At 43.0% G+C, this 25,282-nt stretch overlaps 1 protein-coding gene across 5 annotated transcripts in view; it reads left to right on the top strand.

Moving 5' to 3' along the window:
• Positions 1 to 25,282, top strand: part of TNFRSF11A (TNF receptor superfamily member 11a) — a 163,152-nt gene that overhangs the window by 94,200 nt on the left and 43,670 nt on the right. For 2 of the 5 annotated variants that reach the window (XR_014233831.1, XR_014233832.1), the window contains exon 11: positions 3,382 to 6,634. The exons of the other annotated variants lie outside the window; for them this stretch is intronic. The gene's annotated coding sequence lies outside the window, so the exon portion shown is untranslated. Of the gene's footprint in view, positions 1 to 3,381; positions 6,635 to 25,282 lie in introns of those variants that run through there. 5 annotated transcript variants of the gene reach the window in all.

Genomic DNA, 25,282 nt, shown 5'->3' with positions numbered 1-25,282 from the left:
AATTGCAGGCCCCCATCGCCTTCCCTTTTCTCCTCTGTTAAAACTTGGTCTCAGGAAAAAAATTGATTATCAGTAACCTTATGTCAATGGACATTTGTACACTGCTCTTCACTAGATGAGATTTTCCTCATTTATTCACCACCAAGAAGGTGGTAGGAGTGTTTTGGAAGACAGGGACCTTCTGGTGTCCCTGAAATCACCCCCGAAGGACATGTCTGCCCTTCACTCTACACAGGCTGTTGGAAGCGTGAATGTATTTCAGAAGCCCTTCCCCGCTAACAGGTGGAGGTTTGGAATAGTTGGATAATTGCTACTAGAATTCCTGAAAAATTGCAGCAAATATCCATAAATAAACATTAGATATGAAACACAGATGCTTGGCATTTAACATATTTTAAAAACACTTTACCAATTTCTTTCCTCTTTTGCCAATCGTTAGAGTTGCCAAGTGGCTCTTTAAGATTTGACCTGGCCCCGCCTCTGCAATGATGAGACCAGCTCAAGGAAAACACCACCTGAATTCAAACAAGCCAAAATATATTCCTGAAAAATTGCAGCAAATATCCATAAATAAACATTAGATATGAAACACAGATGCTTGGCATTTAACATTTTAAAAACACTTTACCAATTTCTTTCCTCTTTGCCAATCGTTAGAGTTGCCAAGTGGCTCTTTAAGATTTGACCTGGCCCCGCCTCTGCAATGATGAGACCAGCTCAAGGAAAACACCACCTGAATTCAAACAAGCCAAATGTATATTTGTGCTTGCTTAAATCTCCAGATTTTATTCCACTGCCATGTTGAGCCCGTAAGGAAAGGGTAGCCTTAGGATGAAGGACACATGCTTGGCTTTGACAGCTGAGAAGCAAGGACAGGAATGGCAAGTATGGAGCTCCATGTGCCCGCATTCTCTGCTTCCTTTTCCATCTCTGCTTCCTTTTCCATAGCAGGGATTCCTAATCCATCTCAGCCTTCCAATTAGAGCTTCAGGTGGTCCCTAGTGAGAGGGCCAAAGCTGTATTCCAATTGTTAAATTCTCTAAGACAGTGCAGAGCAGGTCTCTCAAAAGAAACTACTGGTTGCCCCTAAAATTCCTCCCAACTCCATGTTGTCTGATGCCTAAAATTCTGTCATTAGAGCACCCCTTCCTGGAGTCCATAGGTATGGTGCCTACAGGGGCAGACACTATGCTAAGCCCTCTACATATGTTCACTCATTTAATTTTCATAATCTGCTCTTATCTCTATTTTACAGATTAAAAAAATCGTGGCTCAGAGAATGAATTGCCCAAGGTCATACAGCCAGTAAGGGACAGAGCCAGGATATCAAAACTAGGTCTTTTTTTTTTTTTTTTTTTACAAAAAATAAACAAATTAACTTTAAAAATAAACAAATTAACTTTATTAAGTTACACTTCAGTCCTTACATTGATTTGTTTATGAAAATATCAAAAACTAGGTCTACACACTACTAGATATAAAATAGATAACTAATAAGAACCTACTGTATAGCACAGGGAACTCTACTCAATACTCTGTAATGGCCTATATGGGAAAAGAATCTAAAAAAATAGTGGATATATGTATATGTGTAACTGATTCACTTTGCTGTACCCATGAAACTAATACAACATTGTAAATCAACGATACTGCAATAAAAATTTAAAAAAACAACAAACTAGGTCTATTTTATCCCTTAAGACCCTCGCTTTCTCCACTGTATCCATCACACGGCCTTCAGTAGGTGAGGATTTGAGAAGGCAGGTGAAGAAAGCATGCGAGGCAGAGGAATTAAATTCCTGAGACAGAAGAGAACAGAAGGCAGGCTGCAGGGCCAGAGATAAACCCCCCAGATTTCACAGTCCTACCTTGGGCTGGTCTTGGTTTGAAATAAGAGAACCTCAGAGTGGAAGCTGACATTTCCCCCAGAATCAAGGTACCTGCATCCAACAGGATTCAGCAGACTTTCCCTTTAGGCAGCCCAGAAGAGAAGCAGATGGCAAATATCTGCTGTGTGATAAAGGGTAACCATAGAAATGTAAATATCAGTGTTGGTGCTGTTGTTATTATAAAATTATATATTATTATTATTCTCTTGGTACGAGTGAATGTCACATATAATGGGCAGAAACTCCTAGAATGTTATGCTTGTGCCAGTGGTGGACCTCATGTATTTCACACCTGGAGTGGATTCTTTTTAACAACTCCCCTATCATACAACAAAGTTAGTTGTAGTAATAATCATGAAATTAAAGTATCTATAACAGCAGAGAAAGAAATGCAGGCAATGACATTTTTCTTTTGTTAAACTTCACATAAATAATCATGGTAGTTAAATAAATTAATGAATAAATAAGTAAATAAACAGTACATTACCCCAAAAAGGGAAAAAGTAAATACTTTTAAATTAGTCTCTTTTTTAAAAAATGCCAACTACTTTATTCTTTTCTTTTAAAGATTTTTTTGAAGATTTTTTTTTTTTGATGTGAACCATTTTTTAAAGTCTTTATTGAATTTGTACAACATTGCTTCTGTTTTATGTTTTGGTTTTTTGGCCACGAGGCATGTGGGATCTAGCTCCCCGACCAGGGGGTCGAACCCGCACCCCCTGCATTGGAAGGCGAAGTCTCAACCACTGGACCACCAGGGAAATCCCTTTTTTTTTTTCAAAGAAAAGGTGAAAACCCTTTGCCTCCAAGCTGGTAATAAACAGAACATTACAGTTTTTGTTTTTGAGACTTCTGCAGATTTGTCAACGATTTCATCAAAATTAATCATGAATATTCACATTCAGTACACAACATAGCCAGACTTGTCAATCTAGTTCATAGTTGATTGAGGAATATTTTTCACTCATTTTAATTCCTGAAGTTTTCTCTCACCTGTAACAAGGGACATATAAGTAGTTGGGGAAAGTCTGAAGCATAAAGATAATTTTGACAAAGACCCAGCTCAATCTCATGTCACAGCAAATTCCAGAATCGACAATACAACCTCCTTCTTCAGGATCGATTCTAGCAGCTTTCAAAGGTCTCTGCAGTTGAAAGTTTTTCACTAAAACCCATCACCAGGAAACATCACAAATTTCTGTTGTATTTGGTTCTCAAGTTTCTCTTCTGCCAAAATCAGGGAAAGTGTCGGAATGACGGCAAACTGGACTTATTTGAACCACCAAGTACTTGTCCAGATTCTGGCCACAGTAACTCAGGCTTCAAACACTGCCCTTTCATCTGGCAAATGTAAGATTGACATCTTCAGTCATTTCTCCTAACATTTCTTCTTTGAATATGATTTTCTTTGAATTTGATTTTCTTTTCTATATAAACTACATATATAGTTTTCTATATAACTGTCCATTTCCTCACCTTTTTTTTTTGGCAGAAGTAGCAGCCTCTTTCCAGTTTCTTTGCACTGATCTTCCAGGAACAATTTCAAAGCACTGTGTGCCTTGTTCAAGGTGGATTCTGACAGTTTGCAAATATTTTTGTACACTTACATGGAACAGCAGAATTAAAGTCACTCAAGTTCGCACCTCTGTCTACCATCACCCCCATTGTTAACGTCTCATGCCCTGTTTGGGAACAAACGCATGTAGCTGAGTCCTCTCCAGGTGACAGCCAAATTAACTTCCACGTGGAATATGTATTAAAGCATAAACAACACAAATGTGCTAATTGAGGCTTAAGTATAGAATATTAAACTCTACAGTAACCACAACTGTTTAGAACGTAGACCAACAAAAGATGATTTGGGGAGGAATCTTGTATCATTAACATTTAGAATTGCCAGTGCATGGTGGTAATGAAAGGCAGACCAACTTTTAGATGGTTTTACTAGCGTTTTAAAATTCTCTACAGCAGGGGTCCCCAACCTTTTTGGCACAAGAGACCGGTTTCATGGAAGACAGTTTTTCCACGGGGGTTGGGGGATAGTTGAGGCAATAACGGGAGCGATGGGGAGGGATGTGGAACAGCCGATGAAGCTCTGCTCCCTCAACCACCGCTCGCCTCCTGCTGCGCGGCCGGTTCCCAACAGGCCGAGGGCTGATACTGGTCCACGGCCTGGGGGTTGGCGACCCCTGTTCTACAGACAGCGCTCCCTCCCCTTCCCCCTGCACCAGGCAGGCTGTTCCCACTTGCCTGCCTGTAACTCACAACCTTTCACCAGAAAATTCAGTGGCCTCATCCCTGGGGTTTGGATCTCAGGACCAACCCCTTTTGCTCCCACGACCCCATGACTTCTTACCGTTAAGCTAGTTTCATTACACAGGATTCAACAGATTTAAACAACGGAAATCCCACAGGTGGATTTTTTTCCTGCTCAACCTACCACCCTTTCCCTGGGAAGGGACCCGCGGGTATCAAAGTCCAGCTGGCCTCCCTCTAGTCTCAAGGCTCATCTCCCAAAGCCAGCTCTTCACAGGGAAGACGGGCTTTCCCTCCAGCTCCCTGGACATTCTCTTTTTTCCTGGCATGTGGAAAGTAAGGTTCTTGTCCCCTTTTAGCCACTCATTTGGGATCCTGGCAAAAATGACTTTTTCTACTGCTTCCTCACATGCAAACGTTTAACTGAGTAATTTCTAAAGCCGCTGATAGTGTCCTCTGGGGCTGGCCGTGAGGTCAGATGACCTTGGCCGCCGGTCCAGGGCGCCTGCAGACGGTGCCCACGTGGGGAAAGGTCAGCTCCTGGCACCGTCTCTCTCGGAGTGTTCCCCGTCCCGGGGGCACTGCTGACTTTTCAGATTATCACGTTTCCTTGTTTGGCATCCTCAGAACGGTTGGGCCCTGGAGACTTCCAGATGTCTCTCTTTAACAATCAGAGCCGGATTTCCTGGGCAGTGCCCTCCTCATACAAACATTCTTATTTGTCACGGCACTGCCCTCAGACTGTGCAGGAATGATTTCTAAAAGATAACTCCCACTCTGTTCCTAGGCTACATGACTGCTAAGGGTTGAAATTACCCATGGGGGTGCATGCAGCTGCCCTTAGGGACAGAACTGGGACTAAAACATTCCCATCCCCAATTTCTTATTCACTCATCCACCCCCCACTTCAAGGAGCTTAGCTCAGGCCTGGCCCAAGCCCAGTAATCCTGGTCACACGTGATACCTAGCATGCACTCAGCTGGAGAGTATAAACAGACACAGTGCCTTGCCTCTAAGAATTTACGATTCAAAAGTCAACTTGTACGTTGAGTATCAAGATGTCTTTAGAAATAAGAAAAAGTAGTGATAGCATAGAAATAACTTGTTTCTATGACTTTGTATGTTTTTATATCAGGACATAAAAACCTGTCATGTATGTATGGCAACAACATATTTAGGAAATGGTCCAAACAAAGCTATACACCAGGGATGACAGATTTGCGGCACGTGCCCCGAGAGTCCCTGGGGATGTTTGTGGCAGATGGTGACTTTATCGTGACTCTCTTCCCACTTAGCACACAGATGCAGCCTCAGAATCTTTCCTAACACAGCCCTCTGCTCAGTCACACGTTTTCTCACCAGATTTCAACTGGATTTGCCATCCCTGCTACAAATTTTAGGTTTATTATTCTAGGAAATATGAAATGAGTGAAGTGTGGATGGTTGGCCCTTTCAGGCAGCTACTCCCTGGTCTACCTTACCTTCTCTTTTCCCACTCACACCTCCTCTCAGGCCCCAGACAGGTGCTGGAGTCAGCGGATTGCAAGGAAGTGCATAATCATGGTTTGAAACAGAAGTTACACACCTGAGATGTAGCAAACATTTGCAGGAGTGCCAGCATTTCACTATGGAAATGATTTATTTGCAAGGTACTCCTTCCTCCCACCCCAGGCCCCGGGCCAGATAAGACTCCCTGTCACATGATTCTAATTACCCCATCCCTTTGAGAATAGTAGCTTGAGAAATTATTTCTCAGAGGTATTTGCCATTTCTCAGAGGACTGCATCTTGAAGACTGAGTCAAGTTGCTTAGAAATTGTTCATGGGAAAATTTCAGCCATAGGAGTAAGCGGTGAGGGAGGTACCAGCTATGTATCCCCTTCCACGACATCCTCTCTCCCTCCCCTTTCAGCTTAGTCTCCCTGTCAACATTAGGTAATTCCAGAGTTAAGGATCCTTGAGCCCTGTGCTGGGTTGAAATTTCACATTCCCCCAGAACCTCAGAATGTAATTAAGGTAAGGATGGAGATGATCGGGTTCAGGTGGGCCCTAAATCCAATGAGTGTGTCCTTTTAAGAGAAACACGCAGCGCAAGGCCACGTGATGTGGTTACAAGCCAGGGAATGCCAAGGGTTGTGAGCAACTGCCTGGAGCCTGGAAGAGGCGAGGAGGTATTTTCCCCTAGAACCTTCAGAGGGAGCGTGGCTCTGCAAACATCTTGAGTTTGGACTTCTGGCCTCTAAAACTGTGAGAAAACACATTTGTGTTATTTTAAGCCACCCAGTTTGTACTAATTTGTTACAGCAGCCTTAGGAAGTGATTACGTTTTCCAAATGCTCTATCTGCTCCCAATTCTTTACTCGGGCTCTGCTCTTGGGAAAGAGGAAATCCAAACCAAGACAGTAGGTATAAATATCCTGAGATTACAGACTGGGGCACAGTTCTGCTCGCGAAGCAGCTGTGGGCGCCAGCACCTAGCCGTTTCGCTGGGGGCTTAATTTCTTATACCTTGCCTAAACAGATCTTTAACAGGCTTAATCACCAGGTGTTCTATTTCACGTGTATGGTCGTTGGTTGTGAGGATACAGTTAATCAGAACATTTTTGTCTGAGAAAACTGCTTTAACAATTAATAGCTCAGAAGGCAACACAAAGGTACTTTTCTTTCTCTTGTTTGATATATTTTTCAAGGTAACATTTCTTACTATTTTTTGAGAGCTCCTGGGTGCAACCGATATTTTGTCTTTAGGGGGAAAAATCCTCAAGCCGTCTTGCCTTTTCCTTAATTTACAATTATCACTAAAAATAATTGGAAAACATTAGCGACTTACACTGTATGTTTCCATAAACTCAAATAACCAGTTGGCCAATACTCCTTCATCCCCTTTGGAAAAGAAAAATACCTTTTCCAATAAAGCAGTGTCCCCATGAATGATGATTTACATCTCCATGGCACTGTTTATTCCCCTCTGGTGGATGGGAGAGAGGCCATTTTCAGAGCACTGGTAGATTCTAGACAGGACAGTCACCTGGTGTCCTGTGCTCCCAGCCAGCAGGGGCTGGTGTCTGAAGACATCAGGGGTGGAGGGACCAACAGAAGCACATGAAAAGGAGGACAGGACATCTGCCAGCGGAGTCTCTGTGTCCTTGGGTTGCTGCATTTTCATCCACCTTCTTCCCTGGAACAAAGCCCACTTACATGTGCTCATCTGCCTGTTTGCTCCTGGTGCCTCTCGAAGGATGACTCAGAGGCACTGGTGAGCTGAGGACTTTCTGCAGGCTGGCATGGCAGCCATTCGAGCTCTGTAGCCATGATCCGCGGGTAGAGGAAGGCCTGACTGAGTGGGAAGAGAAGGCAGTGAGGCCTCTGGCCTTTCCAAGAAAGGCAGCAGGTGATATCATGCCAAACGAAAGACAGATTGAAATCTTGGGGCTGCTTGCACCTCCTTTCTAGTAGGATCCACTGCCCATCCCACTAACGGAAGAGCTACAGGAAAGCACAGAAAATGGCTGAATTATTGCCACCTGCTAAAGTGGGTTCAGGAAGGGCCATTGTGTATTCTCAAGATATGCACCAAACATATGCTTTATTTTCATGATTTCTTTAGTTTTTAATTAATTTATTAATTTATTTATTTTTGGCTGTGTTGGCTCTTCATTGCTGCATGTGGGCTTTCTCTAGTTGAGGCGAGCGGGGGCTACCCTTTGTTGTCATGCGTGGGCTTCCCTCTGTTGCAGAGCACAGGCTCTAGGCATGCGGGCTTCAGTAGTTGTGGCACGTGGGCTCAGTAGTTGTGGCTCCCGGGCTCTAGGGCGCAGGCTCAGTAGTTGTGGTGCACGGGCTTAGTTGCTCCACGGCATGTGGGATCTTCCTGGACCAGGGCTCGAACCCGTGTCCCCTGCATTGGCAGGCGGATTGTTAACCACTGCGCCACCAGGGAAGTCCTGTATTTTCATGATTTCTGAACCATATTTTGATGAACTGGAGTGATTTATTGGTTACATTCCAAATAGAGGTTAATTTGCCCCACCCTGGGTTTCATATTGCCCAGGATGCAGTGTGTAAATTCAGTCACTCCAGAAGGATGGTACCTCCCAAAAAGTCAAGAGAGACTCCCGGAGCTGCCCAGGAAACTGCCATCGTATAGGGTGGGGGGAGGGGACAGGAGCCCCATGGGGGAGTGACCATGACCTAGTCTGGATCTTGACCCGGCTTTTCTACTAACTAGCTATTAACTACTAACTAGCTGTCAGCTGCGGAAACATCCCTCCCTTGGGCTCTGGTTAGCTCACCTGCTGGATGGGTAAGCTGTCCTGTGATTTCCCCAGGTGCCAGCTATTCCTAATATTTCCTGATCTTGAAACCCTTTAAGCATCCTGGTTACCCTCAGACCGCTGGACAGAGGCTCAGTGGTTCTCTCGGATAGTTCAAAACCTTCCTAGCCCTGGAAAGCTCATAAATGAGAAAGAAGAGAACTGTATAGCTGGCTGGTCGCCCCTTCCCAAATAGTAAGCTTGAACAGCCACCTTCCTGAGGAGTGGAGAAAACAAATCAGTTAGAAATAAGGGGTGACAGTTCAGGTCAGGAAAGAACTTGCAAGGACAGCTTCAGGAGGGTTGTGAAAGAAGATGAGGGCTGTGGATTTCCTCTTCATAAACTGTCACAAAACTAGAGAAGCAAACTAATAATCATGTTGTCTACGGCATGATTCTGTCAACTGCAGCTGGGAAGGGGCGGGAAGAGAAAAATGCTACCCTCGGCTTCCAATTATGCTATGATAACTGTTTAAATTTTATTGAGTAAATAATTATCTCTGTGGGTTGAACAAAAAAACACAACACAGCATAACACCCATTAGTCATCTGTCTGAGGTAAGGCTTAAATATATGTTTAACATATGCGTTTTTCTATTCAGCACCTTGATGCAGAGCAAGGCATGAGCTATTCATACCTCCAGTGGGTGAATGACTAGTTCTTTTGATACATTAGGTTTTTGTTTTCATCTCTTATTAGAATTTTTGTTTGGGGTTTTTAATTTATTTTGAACCAAAGGTCAGAATGGAGGGGAACATACAGGCTTCTCAATGTGACCTAGGTGAGAACTGGGTGTGTTTTGTAGAAGAGATGCAAACCCAGTGGGGTTTCCCTGGGTCCAGCTCACAAGGAACCAGGGAAGTACATGAATGTGCCTGGAACAAGAAGGGAGGCGGACAGTAGAGCTTCAGACACACTGGTTTGTTTTTTTAAAGAGTAGTTAGAAGCCCTTTTATAATGTCTCTGCTGGGCTGAAAACGAAGGCTTTGTGGACAATAATAGCAGAAGCAATGTCAAGAGAAAGGGGAGAGGTGAGCAGTATTTTTCCCTTTTGATTACAAGTCAAATCAAAGCCTGGGTGTGTGGTTGATGTCGATTCGGCCGTTGGTATAAACCGCAGCTCTCTCTCTGATTAAAAAATGAAGGAATGGACCATCCTCTGGGGTTGCTGGCCTCCGATGGAAGGTTTCCTACTCTGGAGTTGCTCTTGGTCATGACCACATCTGGGTCTTCTCGCCCAGCTGGTACAGGTTTAGGGAATTTAAATTGCCGTGGCTGGAAATGGGGGTGATAATGGGGACTTGGGGCTAAAAATAGTAGAGACCTGTCTGTCCTAGCCCAGTGGGGGGCTGTGGAGACTCTGGCAGAGAGATGCTGGAGAACACAGAGACGGGGTCCCTTGGTGAAGGTGGAAAAGTATATGTTGTCATGCTTTAGACAAGTTTAGATAAAGCTGAGCCATTTGATGGTGACAGGGAAGAACTTTCATGGAAATCTTGGGCTACGGGTGGATTACCTCATCATAGGACACCACTCCTTAAAGAACCCCTTCCTCTTGGTTTGCTACTGAGCCTAGTTCCTCATGGGAAAAGAAGGACAAATATATAGGTTTTTGTGCTTTCTTCACCTTTGTTGGCGAAGCCGTCTAGTTCCAGTTTGAATCTTCTGAAAGTGTGAATTGGTGGCTGTGGATGCCCACCCAGGTGTTCTTTACCTGGCCCGCGCACCTGTCCCCCAGCTGCTCAGGGCACCCAGGAGCTGCCTTGCCTCAGAGGCTACCCCCTACTCCCAGAATCATGCTGCCCCTGCCAGCAGCAGCCTGATGAACTGCCAGGGCACGATGGCAGGGGTACAAAAAGCCGGTCCCCTTACATCAAGATGACACAGCTCTGCCCTGCAGCTTGTGTTCCAGAGCTTTCTTCAAGTTGAATGAACTTAGATCCCAATAATTCCTTGGAGAGCTTTGTGCAGGAGGTCATGGTGGCCTGGACAAAACATCCCAGCCTTCTGGCTAGGACCCTGCCTTCAGGACTAGAGGCCTGATTCTCTCCTTGGTGAGGGAGCTGCTTAAGATTTACTCTGACTGTGTTGGGAAAGTAGTATCTACCCTGCATAACCAGCTAACCCCAACGTGCAACTTTGTAGGAGAATGGTCCTGAGAGTCGAGTGAAGCAGCTGACACAGGGAGAACAGCACGGTCTCCAAGAAAAGACTTGTTACCAAAGCCAGAGCTTAAGGCAGTAATAACAACTTTGATTTATAACAAGAACTATTTGTACATAATCACTAAAATCTTGATTGCACATTCAACAGTACACTTAAATTAGAGGCAAACCAAATCTGGTAACAGAATCTTATTGCAAACAGTCCCATTTAGCCCTTTCCTGCAATAATCTGGGATTTTGTAGAGCACATTTCAGTATATTGAGCGTTGCCTTTGATGACCGTGGCTCATCCTCATCCTTAAGGAGCTCCTGGTTGAAGGCATAAAACAGTAAACATGATATAATGGCCGTTCTTTAAGTACAGACTGAGATAGGAACAGGGACGGGGGTGCAAATAAATCAGACAGAAAAGGTCAGGGAAAACATCAAAGACGAAGGACTAGGGGAAGGAGAGGAATCCAGATACAAGAGAAGGAATGCCAGGCAAGCCGGGATGGGAGAAGCTTTAGGGTCACTTGTGAGCTGCATTTTACAGTTAAATTCAAATTTAAATTCATAAGCACAGACTGCATATAGGCATTTAAGGTGTGATTGCCACCTGGCATCGTCCCTTGCTATCCTGCAAGGCCCCAGGACCTGCCCCCTACTACCACTTGGACCCCCGCCCGGTCTTTCCACCCATACAGACCTCTTTTCCAGGAGGTCAGATTTATCCAGTGCATCCCCACCCCTACCTCTGGGCCACGATACTCACTGTTCCTTTGGCCTGAAATGCTTCCCCCCCCCACCGCCCCAGTATTTTCATGGGCTGTTCCTTCATCTCTTTCAAATCTTTACCCAAATGTCAATTTCTTGGCGAGGACTTTTCTGTCCTTCCTATTTAAAATACAGCTCTACTCACACCCGGCATTCTCTATCCTTTTCCCCTGATTTATGTTTTCAAAGTATTATGCTATGTATTTTATTTGTTATCTATTTTGTAACCTGTGTGTGGGCAAGGACTTATGTCTGTTTTGTTCACTGCCATACACCCCTGGCCTAGAACAGTAATTGACTTGTGGTAAAGATTCAATAAATATTCAAGGATTAAATAAAAATAATCTCTTCAGCTATACTAATTTTCTCTTTTACCTACTCAATTGAGGTGTGTTTTGTTAACTTTTATAATTTTTCATTTTTCAAATTGACTTTTTTTCCCATAATCTTCCTGGTCATTTTATAGTCTCTTATTGCTTACTTATTTTGTGATTCCTTTGTTCCGCCTTTAAACATTGATACATCATTATTTTATATTTTTGTGTCCGATTAATTCATTAACCTGAAGGAAGGGAGTTTGATTCTGTGGTTCATAGTTTCTGCTAATTCTCACGCATGGTGGCCTGTTTGCCTGTATTTTTCATGTTGGTTGATTCTGAGCTCATTGGTTGATCTTAAACTGGGGGACTCCCGAGGGCCTAAGATGGGGATGCTTTTATCCAGAGGGGACTCCAGCACCCCAGACTAACTCGAATCTCCGTTTCCCTTCCCCCCATCCCCTTTCACTGCGGCCTTGGCTTAGCCAGATCATGACGGGGCTAACCCTGGCGGCCGAGCTCAAGACAGCTCTGCCTTCCTTATTGGCTTGTTCCCCAGTGTTCCCACTCTGGGTTCGTCTCTCTTTTTTTCTCCCTTAACATGAGCCCCACAATGCAATAAAAAGTCTGTTGTATACAGGAGTTAGGTGTTGGATAGGATACAATACTGCTAGACTACATCTCGTTTGTCCTTCTCCCAGGCACTTCCATTGAATTCTAAGCTCTAGTTGGAGTGGTGCTGAAACTGTCTCACACCTCTTGGTTACCTCTCAACACAGTGCTTCATAAATAGGAAGTGTCCCATTTATAACTCCTGGTGTGTCGGCTAACATTAAACATCAAATCGGGCAAATCAGCATGCTTCAGTTGCGCTCCTTTACGTCAGTGCTCTAGTTCCATGTGGCATGGCCTTCCCTAATTGTTTGAGCTTGAATTCTTCTAAAGAGCTTCCTCCCTTCGCTCACAAGGATTAATGCAATATGGTTGGTACTATCTCACCCACCACCTCCGAGCCTGCTGCCAGCCGTGGTTTGGAGTGGTTGGGCCTGCATCCCGGAGGCCTGTTTGTTTGTCCTAGTATTCATTACTACTTGGCTCTCCTCCCACTGGCTGCCAGTGCAGAGTTATTTATATCAAATCAGGGAAGCCTTGGTGAGCTTTGCCGTGGTAACTCACATCCTCAGAATGCCTTGCCTCCCTGAGGACTTCACACGTGGTATCCTCGCAGGAAACCCCTACCCCCGGCCCAGGGGGATCTCCTGGTTTCCCTGGGAAGTGGCAGCTGCTCCGTCCATCTGCTCCGCCGATAGGGCCTTTGCATTTAGATTAAGAGCTCTGGCCCACAAAACATACAGTGGAACTTATCCAAAGAGGTCGTGTCAGCTGAGTCACGGAGAATAGCATTTAAACTGCCGTCCTGGGGATAGGAGAGTGTCTCCCAGGAGTGGAGCTAGAGCGCTGAGTCACGCCTCTCAGCCCAGTGTTACCTGCTCTGTGTCAAAGTGTCAAAGCTTCCAGAAGGAGACACTGCTTAGAAGCCACCAGTCTCCCCCATCCCAGGCTTGCTCTGTGAGCTCTGCAGTTCTGAGACCCACGTGCATCCCCTCCCCGCTCCCCCCCCTCCCCCACCCTCCCCCCGCACCGCCCGGAATGATCGAGGCTCATCAATGTCACATTCTGCTTTAATTCATCAGCCCTCATTTTTTCCCAACCAATACAGCTTCATTACAGTCAGCGTTTCAGTTAGACACAGGATAAACCCAAGCGAAGGTCCTCTGATGTTCTGGCAGCAATCTAACTCAATTAACAAATTAACACGAGTCTACAGGCACAGATCGCTCAAGAAATTAGATCAGCTCTGAAAGAAACCAGGCTGGGGGGAGGGGAGGGTCGATAATCATTTTAAACGAAACGGAACAGACCATTGACGGTCAAATCCATACTCTTGTTGGTGCCCGCAGCAAGCAGCGTCAGAGACATGACACTGGGGAAAGGGCCAGTAGAGAGAATGCATGGCCTGGCAAAATTCTGTGCTGAAAGTAAAATTTCAAATCAAATTAATTTGCAAGTCTGCCCCACACTATCAAATCACTATGCAGGGAAGCTGCTACGAGAAGAGCTGCTTCGTCCTCTAGCCTCTGGGAAGGAGTTTCTGCCAGGGGAATATTGACATTGCTCCACTAGCCCAGTGTTGAAATTCAGAGGGTGCAGAGAGGTGGCCAGTGTGGGCGGCAAGTTTCAAAACATTCGTTTTGAAACACCCACGGTGCCTAGCATCACAGGCTCTGTGGCAGACAGAATCATCGGTGCTGTTTAACATCCATGGAAGATTGTTCGGATTCTCCCAGTGGGAGAAGACCATTCCAGTTCCAGAAGAGCAAAACTGGCTTCTTTTTCTCTTCAGTGCAGCACTTGTCTCGGTGCACTGTAATTGGTCAGTTTTCCCTTTGCTCTGAAAGATTCCCTCCTCGTTCTCACAAGATTAGTCAGAATAAATATTACAATTTGGACTTTAAGCTTAGAACAACCAGAGGTTAACTATCCCATCATTTTCCTTTCTGGAGAAAAGTAAATAGATTGTGGTTTGTGAGAGTTTCTCCAGAACTTGATGGCGTTCTTTGATAGAGAAACTGTTCCTGTAGACCGGCAGCTCATTCCAAAGATGAAACCTGATACGTAATTTTTATTCATTGGTGAACCATTTTAAGGGATTTATTTCATTTGATTTTTATCGTAGAATATGAAAAAATTAGGAATAGAAAACCAAAACCTTTGAAATCTGATTAACCTTATCTGTTTCTCTCCTGTTCCCAAGCCTCCAATATTCTGCTCCCCTCTTAATTATCGGCAATTGGTCTTACTGCTCCACCTAGAAAACAGAAGTTCGTTTCTGATTCCTTCTATGTCCGCCTCCCCCAATCTATTAGGCTGCCTGCATTGGTCCCCTCTTGCTTCAGTTTCCTTCCATTACTCTGATGACCTGTCCTTCCTCCCCATACAAGGTATCCCATCCTCTCCTATCTACTTAAATCTTTGCTTCCATGAGTCTCTGCTCTCTTTTGAGCACTGGGTCCTTCCCACGAGCATACAAATATGCTGTCATATTTCCTCTTTTAAAAAACCCTCCTGACCCCACGGCCCCTTCCAGCCACAGTCTCACTTCTCTGCTTCCCCTTCACCTCCTTTCTTCCCATTTTCTGCTAAACCCACTGAAACCAGCCTTTTGTTCTCATTACAACAGTGAAACCACTCTTGTCTAAGTCAAAATATGGTCCCCAACGCCAAAGTCCATGCAGTATCCAGTGTCTGAGTTGAGGGTGGTATCTCTACCAGGCCAGTTCTGGGAAAGGTTTTGGGGCATCTTTCCTGTTTCAGAAGCCATTGTCCAAGCCTGGTTCTCTAAGCTTCTGAACGTTGTTGGCACCCTTTTAATAAATTCCATTTTGGATTACATTAGCTAGAGCTGGTTTCTGATGTTTGTAGTAAAGAGCCCTGAACTGATTCATTGGGGGAGCTAGACTGACTTGATTCTGTGGAGTCATTCCTGGAATACAATGATTTGGGGGATTTCTCCGGGCTCCACACCACCCGGAGGGGTGGAGTAGTATTGTAGTTCCATCTGCTGAGGGCTGAAGAATGACCTATTACCACCATCAAGACAAACCAGCCTCTCTTCCCAATGGTGCCTCTCTTCCTCCATTTCAGGGTTGACCATGTTCATTCTGTCCAGATTTGGCCATTCAAAAATGGGGCAAACAACCTAAAAATTAAAGTGAGCAAATGATATGAACAGAAAGGGGTTCATAGAAGCAGCACCAATGGCCAAAAAACACATGCAAAAATAGTAAAAATTAGTAATTAGGGGCATGCATATTAAAACCCATCAGATTAACAAAACTAAGTCTGGTACTACTGAGCTGATGAGGCGTGGGGCAAGGGGAACTAGAAGATACAGCTCTCTCGAACAGCAAATGGGCAGTAATTAGAAAAGTTAATGCTGTGCAGACCTTTTGACCACAGCTGTATAGAAACCCGAAGGAACTTGCACAAGACTATATATAGCATCATTGTTTTTAATGATGATAAACTAGAAACCACCTAAATATTCATCCTTAGAGAGTGGATGAATGGTATATACATACAAAGGAGTATTAACAGCAGCAAAAATCGATGAATTTGAGCTACGTGTTCAACATGAATAAGTTTCACGGACAGTATGTGGAACAAAACAAGTTACAGAAAGAAGCATTCAGTATCCTTGTAAAAGTTAAAAAAAAAAAAAAAGGAAGAAATGCTACATTTTCTTTAGGGATACAAATGTGCATAGTAAAGTATAAGATACATGGGCATGATGGACACTAAATTATGAAAAATTGTTATTTCTGGGTACAGGGGAGTGAAGGTGGAAAGAGGAGGTATAGTAATGAGCAAAAGGCTTTTATGTTTAACAAGTTGGGTTGTGGGTTCACCTTTTTCACATATCTAAAATATTTCTTAGTAAAAACTTAATGAAACAAAGGGATTAGGAAGAAGGGGTCAGCCAGAGTGGGTTTCCCAGGTCACTCAGGGGCAGCTACGGGTTTTGCAAACAGTGATTTTTCTAGAAGTTGCCTCGGGATTAATTTGGCCAACATTTCCACCAACATCACCCCGTTTCCTGTTTCATGAACTAATGATGCTATTGATACTAAATCTGCCTCCTGCAACTTAAATTACATGATTTGTTGAGAGGAAATGTGAGCAGCTAGCAATCACTTTGGTTCATTTCATCTTCTCCTTTCCATCTCTTTCCTGTTATGGATTGGATTTGTTTTGGAGAAAAAAAATAGGTAACTGATTTCTGGCAATGTTTTCTTCTTTCTGAGTTCTTGGTCTTGTGCTCACTAGCCTTCTCCAGCAGCAGTGGAAGAAACAAAGCATTTGAATAAAAGAGGAGGTAGGTTGCTATTGCGGGCTATCGACATCATGGTCCTGTAACAAAAATGATGGGAAAGTTCCATAGCCTGTCCATATCAGGACAATGACCTCTTTCTCCGTGAAGAGTCCATTCATAGGTTGGTCAGTTGTAATACAAGGGTAAGACAACACTAGGATGTGGAAAGGACACAAGTACAAACTGTCTCTGGAAATGAATTACTCTTTATCAAATCCTTTCAAATGCCCATGCCCTTTAACCCAAAAATTCCACTTTTAGAACACTAACCAAAGGAAACAGTCAAATGTTATCAAATATTTATGCCCCCAAATTACAAAACAAACCTAAAGTTCCCAAAAAAGGGCCAGTTAATAAAATTATAGAAAATCCAAATAACGTACAATTAAGCAGCCATTGAATATGATATGCATAAGAGTGACAGAGGAGATATAACAACAGTTTAATTGGAAGAAGCAGGATATGAAACTATAATTACAATATCAACTCTGTTCTATACATTTATCTACCATCTGTCTGTCTATGCAGATACATAGGAGAAAATCAGAAATAAAATATATAGGACTGTTAGCAGTAGTGATCTCTGGGTAAAGAAAGGGATTATAGAAATTTAAAAATATACTGTGATGCTTTTGCCAAAGTTTTATACAATGACTATGTACTACTTTAAAAATTAGGGGAAAAGTTATTAAAAGAAAAGCACATTGGATTGAGAAACAGGTAAACGAGGTGGGTTAGAGAATGCTCTTCCACAATTCTCTTCTGGGTCTCCTTGTTCCAGGCTGTAAGCAGAGACCTTAATATCCCTTCCTTGCCCTGGTGGAGAAGCCTGAACTGTATTTGACAAGATGCTGGAGGCTCAGTGTGGACAACTTTGAGAGTATAAACTCCAGAGAGATCCATTCACGGTTGGGGCAGCTGGGGGGGTCCCCAAAATGCAGTGAGTTTTACCTCCAGGAGCTTAATCAGCTTCCTCTTGCTTCCAGCCGGGGGAAGGGAAAAAGGGACCATTCTGAAATACACCAGAGCGTTCTGTTCTGAACAGAGCTTCTGCCTTCAGGGGAAACTAGTTAACCAGAGCCTAACCAACTGACCTGGGGAAGGGAAATACCCAACTCCAGGCCTCTCTAGTCATCCTATCCCACTTAAGGGGGGAGAAAAAAAAGTGAGAGACACTTGGGAAGTTCACAGTCCAGAGGCACAGGCCCCTGAAGACCGAGACCTAATTGTAGGACCATTGACCATAGCCTCCCCTCCCCCTGCACCTCACCACCACATTACGAAAGGCCTGTTCAGGGAATTCCCTGGCGGTCCAGTGGTTAGGACTCCTCGCTCTCACTGCTGGGGCCCCAGGTTCCACCCCTGGTTGGGGGACTAAGATCCCACAAGCTGTGCGGTGTGGCCAAAAAAAACCACAAAGGCCTGTTTACATCAATTCCTTTGACCCAGTATATCATGTCTGGCTATCAAGAAAAAATTGTAAGGTATGCCAAAAGGCAAAACAAACAAACAAACAAAAAAAACCGCACGATTTGAAGAGACAGAACAAGTATCAGAACCAGACATGACAGGTATGTTGGGATAATCAGACTGGAAATTGTAAACAACTATGATGAACACGCTAAGGGTTCTAGCGGATGAAGTGGACAGCACATAAGAGCAGGTGGGCAATGTCCACAGAGAGATGGAAATCCTAAGAAAGAACCACAAAGAAATGCTAGAGATTAAAAGATCACTAACAGAAATGAATGCTTTTGGTAATCTTATTAGTAAACTGGATATGGCTGAGGGAAGAATCTCTGAGCTGGAGGATATGTCAATAGAATCCTCTAAAACTGAAAAGAGAACAAAGACTTAAAAAAAAACAATATTCAAGGACTGTAGGACAACTACGAAAGGTATAGCATAATGAGAATATCAGAAGGGGAGGAAAAAAGGTAGAGGAGAAATATTTAAAACAACGACTGAGAATTTCCTCAAATTAGTATCAGACACCAAACCATAGATTTAGGAAGCTCAGAAAACCAAGCAGGATAAATGCCACCTCCAAACTACATCTAAGCATATCATTTTCAAATTACAGAAAGTCAGAAATTAAGGAAAAATTCCCGGACTCCCCTGGTGGCGCAGTGGTTAAGAATCCGCCTGCCAATGCGGGGAACACGGGTTTGAGCCCTGGTCCGGGAAGATCCCACAGGCCGCGGAGCAACTAAGCCCGTGCACCACAACTACTGAGCCTACATTCTAGAGCCTGTGAGCCACAACTACGGAGCCTGCGTGCCACAACTACTGAAGCCTGCGCGCCTAGAGCCTGTGCTCTGCAACAAGAGAAGCCACCGCAATGAGAAGCCCGCACACAGCAACGAAGAGTAACCCCCGCTCACCGCAACTAGAGAAAGCCTGCGTGCAGCAAGAAAGACCCAACACAGCCAAAAATAAATAAATAAATTTATTTTTTTTTTAAAAAGTGAAGGAGAAACAAATACCTTCTCAGACAAACAAAAACTGAGAATTTGTTCCTAGTAAACCTGCTGTGCAAGAAATGTTGAAAGAAGTTCTTTAGAGAGAGGGAAAATAATCCAGGTCAGAAACTTGGATCTGCATAAAGAAAGGAAGAACATCAACACCGAAGGAAGAATAAGTGAAGATAACATAAACTTTTACTTTTCTTATTTTTAATTGCTCTAACAGTTAACATTTTGTTCAAAAAAATAATAGCAACAATGTATTCAATTATATTTGCTTGTGTGCATGTGTATATATATATATTTATATACATATATACTTATATATAAGTGGAATGAATGACACCAATGATACAAGGGACAGGAGGAAAGAATTAGGATTATTTTGTTCTTATAAGGTACTCGTAATACCTGTGAAGTGGTATAGTGTTATTTGAAAGTGAACTTGGATTCGTTGTAAAAGTATATTGCAAGTTCTACACCACACACCCAGACTTCTGCAGGGGCATAGTTTATTTAACTGTCTGGTCCATCTTTATTACTCATGACACACCATCATACAAGTGACTCATAAAAATTGGATGCAAAGGAGTGTAGTGTCATTTTTAATCCCTTTAATGTAATGTGATGGGGAAATGAATCATTTATCACAGCAGACAATTGAAAACCACTCAGAAAGAGTGTTCTCTCCTTCCTGAAACTTGGCAGCGGAAGGCTCATTCCCACAGTTTTCTGAAATCTTTGCATCTTTTAAATCTTTGGCAAAGGAAACATCAGATAATTTAAATAACAAAGTTTTTGGGTTCTTTTATCTGTGTTTCGTTTTCAAGCTTCCTCATCAAGGGTCCTAAGAAACAAACTGAAAACGAAATGCAGGTGAGTTGGTCGTTCTGCAGCTGTCAGCATTTCGGGACTTCACTGCAGTGTGAAAAGAGAATAAATTACCTGCTAGCTACCCAGAAGAGAAGGCCCAAGTCTAATTCATTACCCATATTTAACAAAAATACTCTTCTCATCTCTAATGAGGACCTCAGAATATTTTGCAAAGGGAATTGAAACTTCACAGTGACCCAAGGGATAGACATAGTTCAGCTAAATTTGCAACAAAGTAGGGCAAAAAGCATAGGAGACAGGGCCAGGTCAGCCAGTTGAGCCATCCAGATTGGCCGGGCCCCTGCTCCAGCACCTTCCCAAGGCAGCTCGGCCTGAACAGTCACACCACGGTGGCTCCGTGCAAGTATATCAAATATCACTACCCTGAGAATACGCTCATTGTCTCTTTGAGGCTCGTCCTGGTCCCCGACAAACCCATGCTGGTCCTTGCACTGCTCACGCTTAGCATGGAGAAGCAGCCCAACAGATGCCACTGTCAAGAGCAACCACGCTGTCTTCAGGAGCACAGCCAAGGTGACATTGTGGCAAAGCGGCCACTGGCTGCAGAGACTGATGCTACCGGTATTATGTGGAAGGCTCCTGCTGCTATGATAAGTCGCCAGCTTACCAAGTGAGGAGATTGGATCTGCTCCAGGCAAACCTAAAACCCCCAAAACTAACCAACCAACAACAAGGGGAGTCATTAAAGCTACTGAAAGCAAAGGTCTCCAGCCTTGTTGGTGCATTATGGATTCACATGGCAAAGCACAAGAATGTTTCCAAAGGGTTTTTGATTCAAGGATAAATAGTGGTTCCAGGAGTCTGTCCCTTCAGCGTCCAGGCCCGGGAGAGCTTCCAATAAAGAATCTAATAGGCTGACATGAGTTACCCGAATCCAGCCGCTCTTTGCTAACTTTCATTGGCCAACTTCTTCCCCTTTTGTCAACAGGGTGTGAAAATGGGTGGACAGGCCCCAGAACATTGCATGTCACCTCCATCAACGCTGGGGCCGCTTTTGCTCACTGGTTTCTCCAAAAGATCTGTGTGGAGATGGCGCGTTGAGCTGCGCTCTCCACGGGGCTCCTACGCCTCCCCCTCGGCCTTCCTGCCTCCCACTTTGGGATGCCTGCTGCCCTGGAGGACACAGTCCCTCCCTCCCTCCCTCCCTCAGGTTTGGGGTGCGTGATAGAATTTCTTCTCCTTTGCATTCTGTCAGCAATTTGTTGGGTGTCTACTGTGTGTCCAGTCCAAAGCAAAAGGAAAGACTTAGGTATACTCAGTTCTGGAAAATGTCTTATGTTACGTAGGTCCATGTATTTCATATAGAAGCATCCCTCAGTATTCAACTCTCTTTACTTCCTGAGTTTTGGAAAGTGATAGCAAGAAATTAGATAGCAAGGGGTGTTCTGTCTCCAAACAGCCCTATTTCCAAAAAATTTTATCTAAATCATTCAATTCCTGAGTAATGAAAAATAAGAACATATCAGAAAAAGGAGGAATTGATAAGATGCTTCCAGAAGAGCTAGCAAACCAACATCACAGCACAATATTAGTTATCTCCCTAAGGCTTTATTTCCAATTTTTAAAAACATTAATTTGATACAGGGTCCCTCCCAGGAATGGATTTTATGTATTTGTTAAAAATGCTTTATTGTGTCAAATATTAAAAATAACCGTAACTGAAATATTAAATCTTTAAAAATAATACAAAATTCCCATGACCTAACAAACCAACCATTTCATTTGCCATATTTCCTACTAGTCTTTTTTTAATGTATTCCTATTTTATACATAACTGCACAACATAGATGGAATTTTATCGTCTTTCTCCCATTTTTACCTTAAATCGTAAGCATAAATCACAAATTTCCCATTTTTACCTTAAATCATAAGCATCTATATCAATTTCATGCTTATGAATGTTTACTGATTCATGATATTCAATCTAGTAAATATGCCATAATTTACCTACCATTATTTGCTGTTATAAATATCTGCAATTAAGATCTTCACGTGTGTATCATTTTTTCCTTTGGTGGAATATTTCCTTAGGAAAAGTTCTACAATTAGGATTATTGGTCTAAAGGGTCTTTTAAATATTATTTTATTATTTTTGGTAAATTAAAATGTGTTTTGTTTGGAAAATTTCACAACAGCTTTTGAGGTCATGGGGGCACGAGGGTGTTGCAAAACCCAAGGCTGGTGATCCTAGTGGCTGGCGTTGAGTCTGCTCAAGCTATATCACTGGCATAAGGACACACCAGGCTGACCTTTACACACAAAGGAGGGTTTTTAGGAGGCAGACAGAAAAAGAGACTCACATCTAAAACAATACAGACATGGCATACAAATGACTAGACTAGAAAAATGATCTTTTGCCTTCATTGATTTTTGTTTTCTGCTGTTGTACAGCATGTTATGAAAATAGAGTTCCCAGCTTTCATTTATCTGTGACTCATCAGAAAATCTTTTCAACTATGTTCAGAGCCAGCAGTGGGCCTTATAAAAACAGGCACTCAACAAATATTTGTTGAATTGAATTGAAGCGAACTGAATTTTTATAATTTAAAAATTTTCCGATTTCTGCATTGGACATATAGCGTGAGCAAGAAATAGACCACTGTTGTAAGCACAGAGATCTGGGGGGTTTTTGTTACTGAGCATAACCAAGACTCTCTGGGCTGATATACCACTTGTCGTGTGCTTTCTATGAAAAATGGCTAAATGTACAAAGGTATTGCATCATTGTTTATAGTTGCAAAATAAAAGAAACTGGAAATTATTAAGTAAAGGATGCAATTCCACTCAATTTATTATATAATCATTAAAATGAATGTTTATAAAGACTTTGAAATTACATGGAGAATTCTTATAGTGTAAGATTAATTTTAAAGGGAAAACAATATAGATATAGATACATAAAAACATGGTTAACATTACATTAAAATTTATACATATGGAAAAGAAATAAATGCAATGCAACAAAATAACGATAGCTTTAACTCTGAGAGAACAGAGTTGATTTTTGTCCTTTTTTCTACTTTTCTTAATTTTCTAAGTGTCTTTTGTTTGTTTTTTATAAATTTAGTTTATTTTTTATTTATTTTTGGCTGTGTTGGGTCTTCGTTGCTGTGTGCGGGCTTTCTCTGGCTGCGGTGAGCAGGGACTACTCTTCATTGCGGTGTGCGGGCTTCTCATTGCGGTGGCTTCTCTTGTTGTGGAGCATGGGGTAGGTGCACGGGCTTCAGTAGTTGTGGCACGGGGGCTCAGTAGTTGTGGCTCGTGGGCTCTAGAGCACAGGCTCAGTAGTTGTGGCGCATGGGCTTAGTTGCTCCGCGGCATGTGGGATCTTCCCAGACCAGGGATGGAACCCACGTCCCCTGCATTGGCAGGTAGATTCTTAACCACTGTGCCACCAGGGAAGTCCCATTCTAAGTGTTTTTAAAGTGCGTGTCATTCTTCTTTTTGGGAGATTATTATATTTTATTTATTGGAGTATAGTTGCTTTACAGTGTTGTGGGTGCATCATTCTTATAATTAACAAAACTTTTGCAAAAGACCACTTTCCTTGGGAACCCATTTTTTCTTATCTACTTCTTTTATAGTTATTTCTTCAAGAAATGTTTATTATTGAGCACTTTCTATGTGCTTCTTATGGTTCTACACACCAGAACACAGTTGTGAACAATACAGACAATAATGTTTCTGTTCTCATAGAGCTTACATCTAATGGAAAATTATAAGCAGAAAATTTCCATAATAATCACTTACGTCAATCATTTTGAGACTTCTTGGAAGGAAAGGAAGGAGAGCGGTATCTATATAAATGGGAAATTGGACCTTGTTTTTTCACCAGATGTTTAAAGATCTGGGTTATTCGTTTTCTGTTTTAATTAAAGTCATTTGCTAACACTTTTTTAAAAATCTGCAATCACTCTTAGGAGTTGTGTCTATGTTTTGCAGTTTTACTTAATATTAATAATTGTTACTAAAATATAGAAAATAAGTTCCAATCAGAATGTTGCTAGAGAGTAACCAGTGTTCTCATCAAGATACTGACCATGGATATGTACAGTATGTGACAGGTATACATTTACTGGAATCCAAGTTTCACAGAAATGTTCAGCTTGATTCTCTGAACTCAGAATCAAAAGCTAGACTCAAAATAGCTGAAAGACATTGTCCCACTGCTGCAGGAAATGAGGGTAACAGAGATTTCCTCTAGCTCTTAGGGCTATCTTCCTATGTTCTCCAGAGCCAGCAAGGAAAATTGCTCTGATTAACGAAGTTTTTCCCTGAAAGATGTATAAAACATGTAGAAATTAAAAATTAAAAATAATTAGTGGGGTACTCAATCTGGTTTTTAATAACTTTTATTGTTTTACCGATTATAAAAATATGTTCTTTGTAGAAAATATGAATAATGCAGAAAATTAAGAAGAATATAAGGCTCATCTGTAATCCTGGCACAGGATTAAAGATAACCACTGTTATTATTATGGTGAACCTGTCTGCAACCTTTCTTCTAGAGCAGGGGTTGGCAAGCTTTTTTGGCATAGGGCCAGATAATAAATATTTTAAGCTGTACAGGCAACTACCCACCTCTGGTTAGTGGGAGAGCAGATGTACACAACACCTAAATGAACGAGCGTGGCTCTGTCCCCACAAAACTGCGTTTACAGAAACAGGCAGCACCCCTGATTTGGTCCCGTCCACAGTTTGCCGACCCCCTATTCTAGAGCGTTCAGTTTGGAGAGGGGCAAGCATGGACTTATAAATTCGTATTTCCCCTCCTGCCCTTGACATTTCCATTGCCGTCATCCTAACGGAAGACTCTCATCACTGTTCTCCACGTTCACTGGTCAACATTTACTGAAAGCCTGTGGCTATGTATTTGCGCCTAGAACGCGTTAAGGGAGCACCCCCCCAGCCCCCACGTTCCTGCCCTTCTAGGGTTACAGGCCGTCAGGAAACCATTACAAATATGTGAATAATGACAAGCACGCGCAGGAGAGCTGTAGGGTGCTCTGGGAGCGTGTAACAGGAGGGCCTAACCCCATCGGAGGTTCAGAGACAGCTTCTGTGGGAGGGTCAGTGAGGCTGCGATCTGAATGATGAGCGGGGGTGGCCTGGGCCACGTGCTGAGAGAAGGGGGAACAGCAGATGTGAAAGCGGAAATGTGGGACAGCTCACATGGCCAGAGCGCAGAGACGCCGGACAGCCAGTGAGAGGAGCAGGTAGGAGCCAAAATGTGCAGGGCTTTAACACCACCTAAAGCATTTGGACTTGATCCCGTGGGCAGTGGGAAGCCACAA

The sequence above is a fragment of the Balaenoptera borealis genome (assembly GCF_965194805.1).
Source record: "Balaenoptera borealis genome assembly, chromosome: 14".
Lineage (NCBI taxonomy): Eukaryota > Metazoa > Chordata > Mammalia > Artiodactyla > Balaenopteridae > Balaenoptera > Balaenoptera borealis.
The sequence above is the reverse complement of the archived record's forward strand: the minus strand, read 5'-3'. Positions and strand labels throughout refer to the sequence as shown.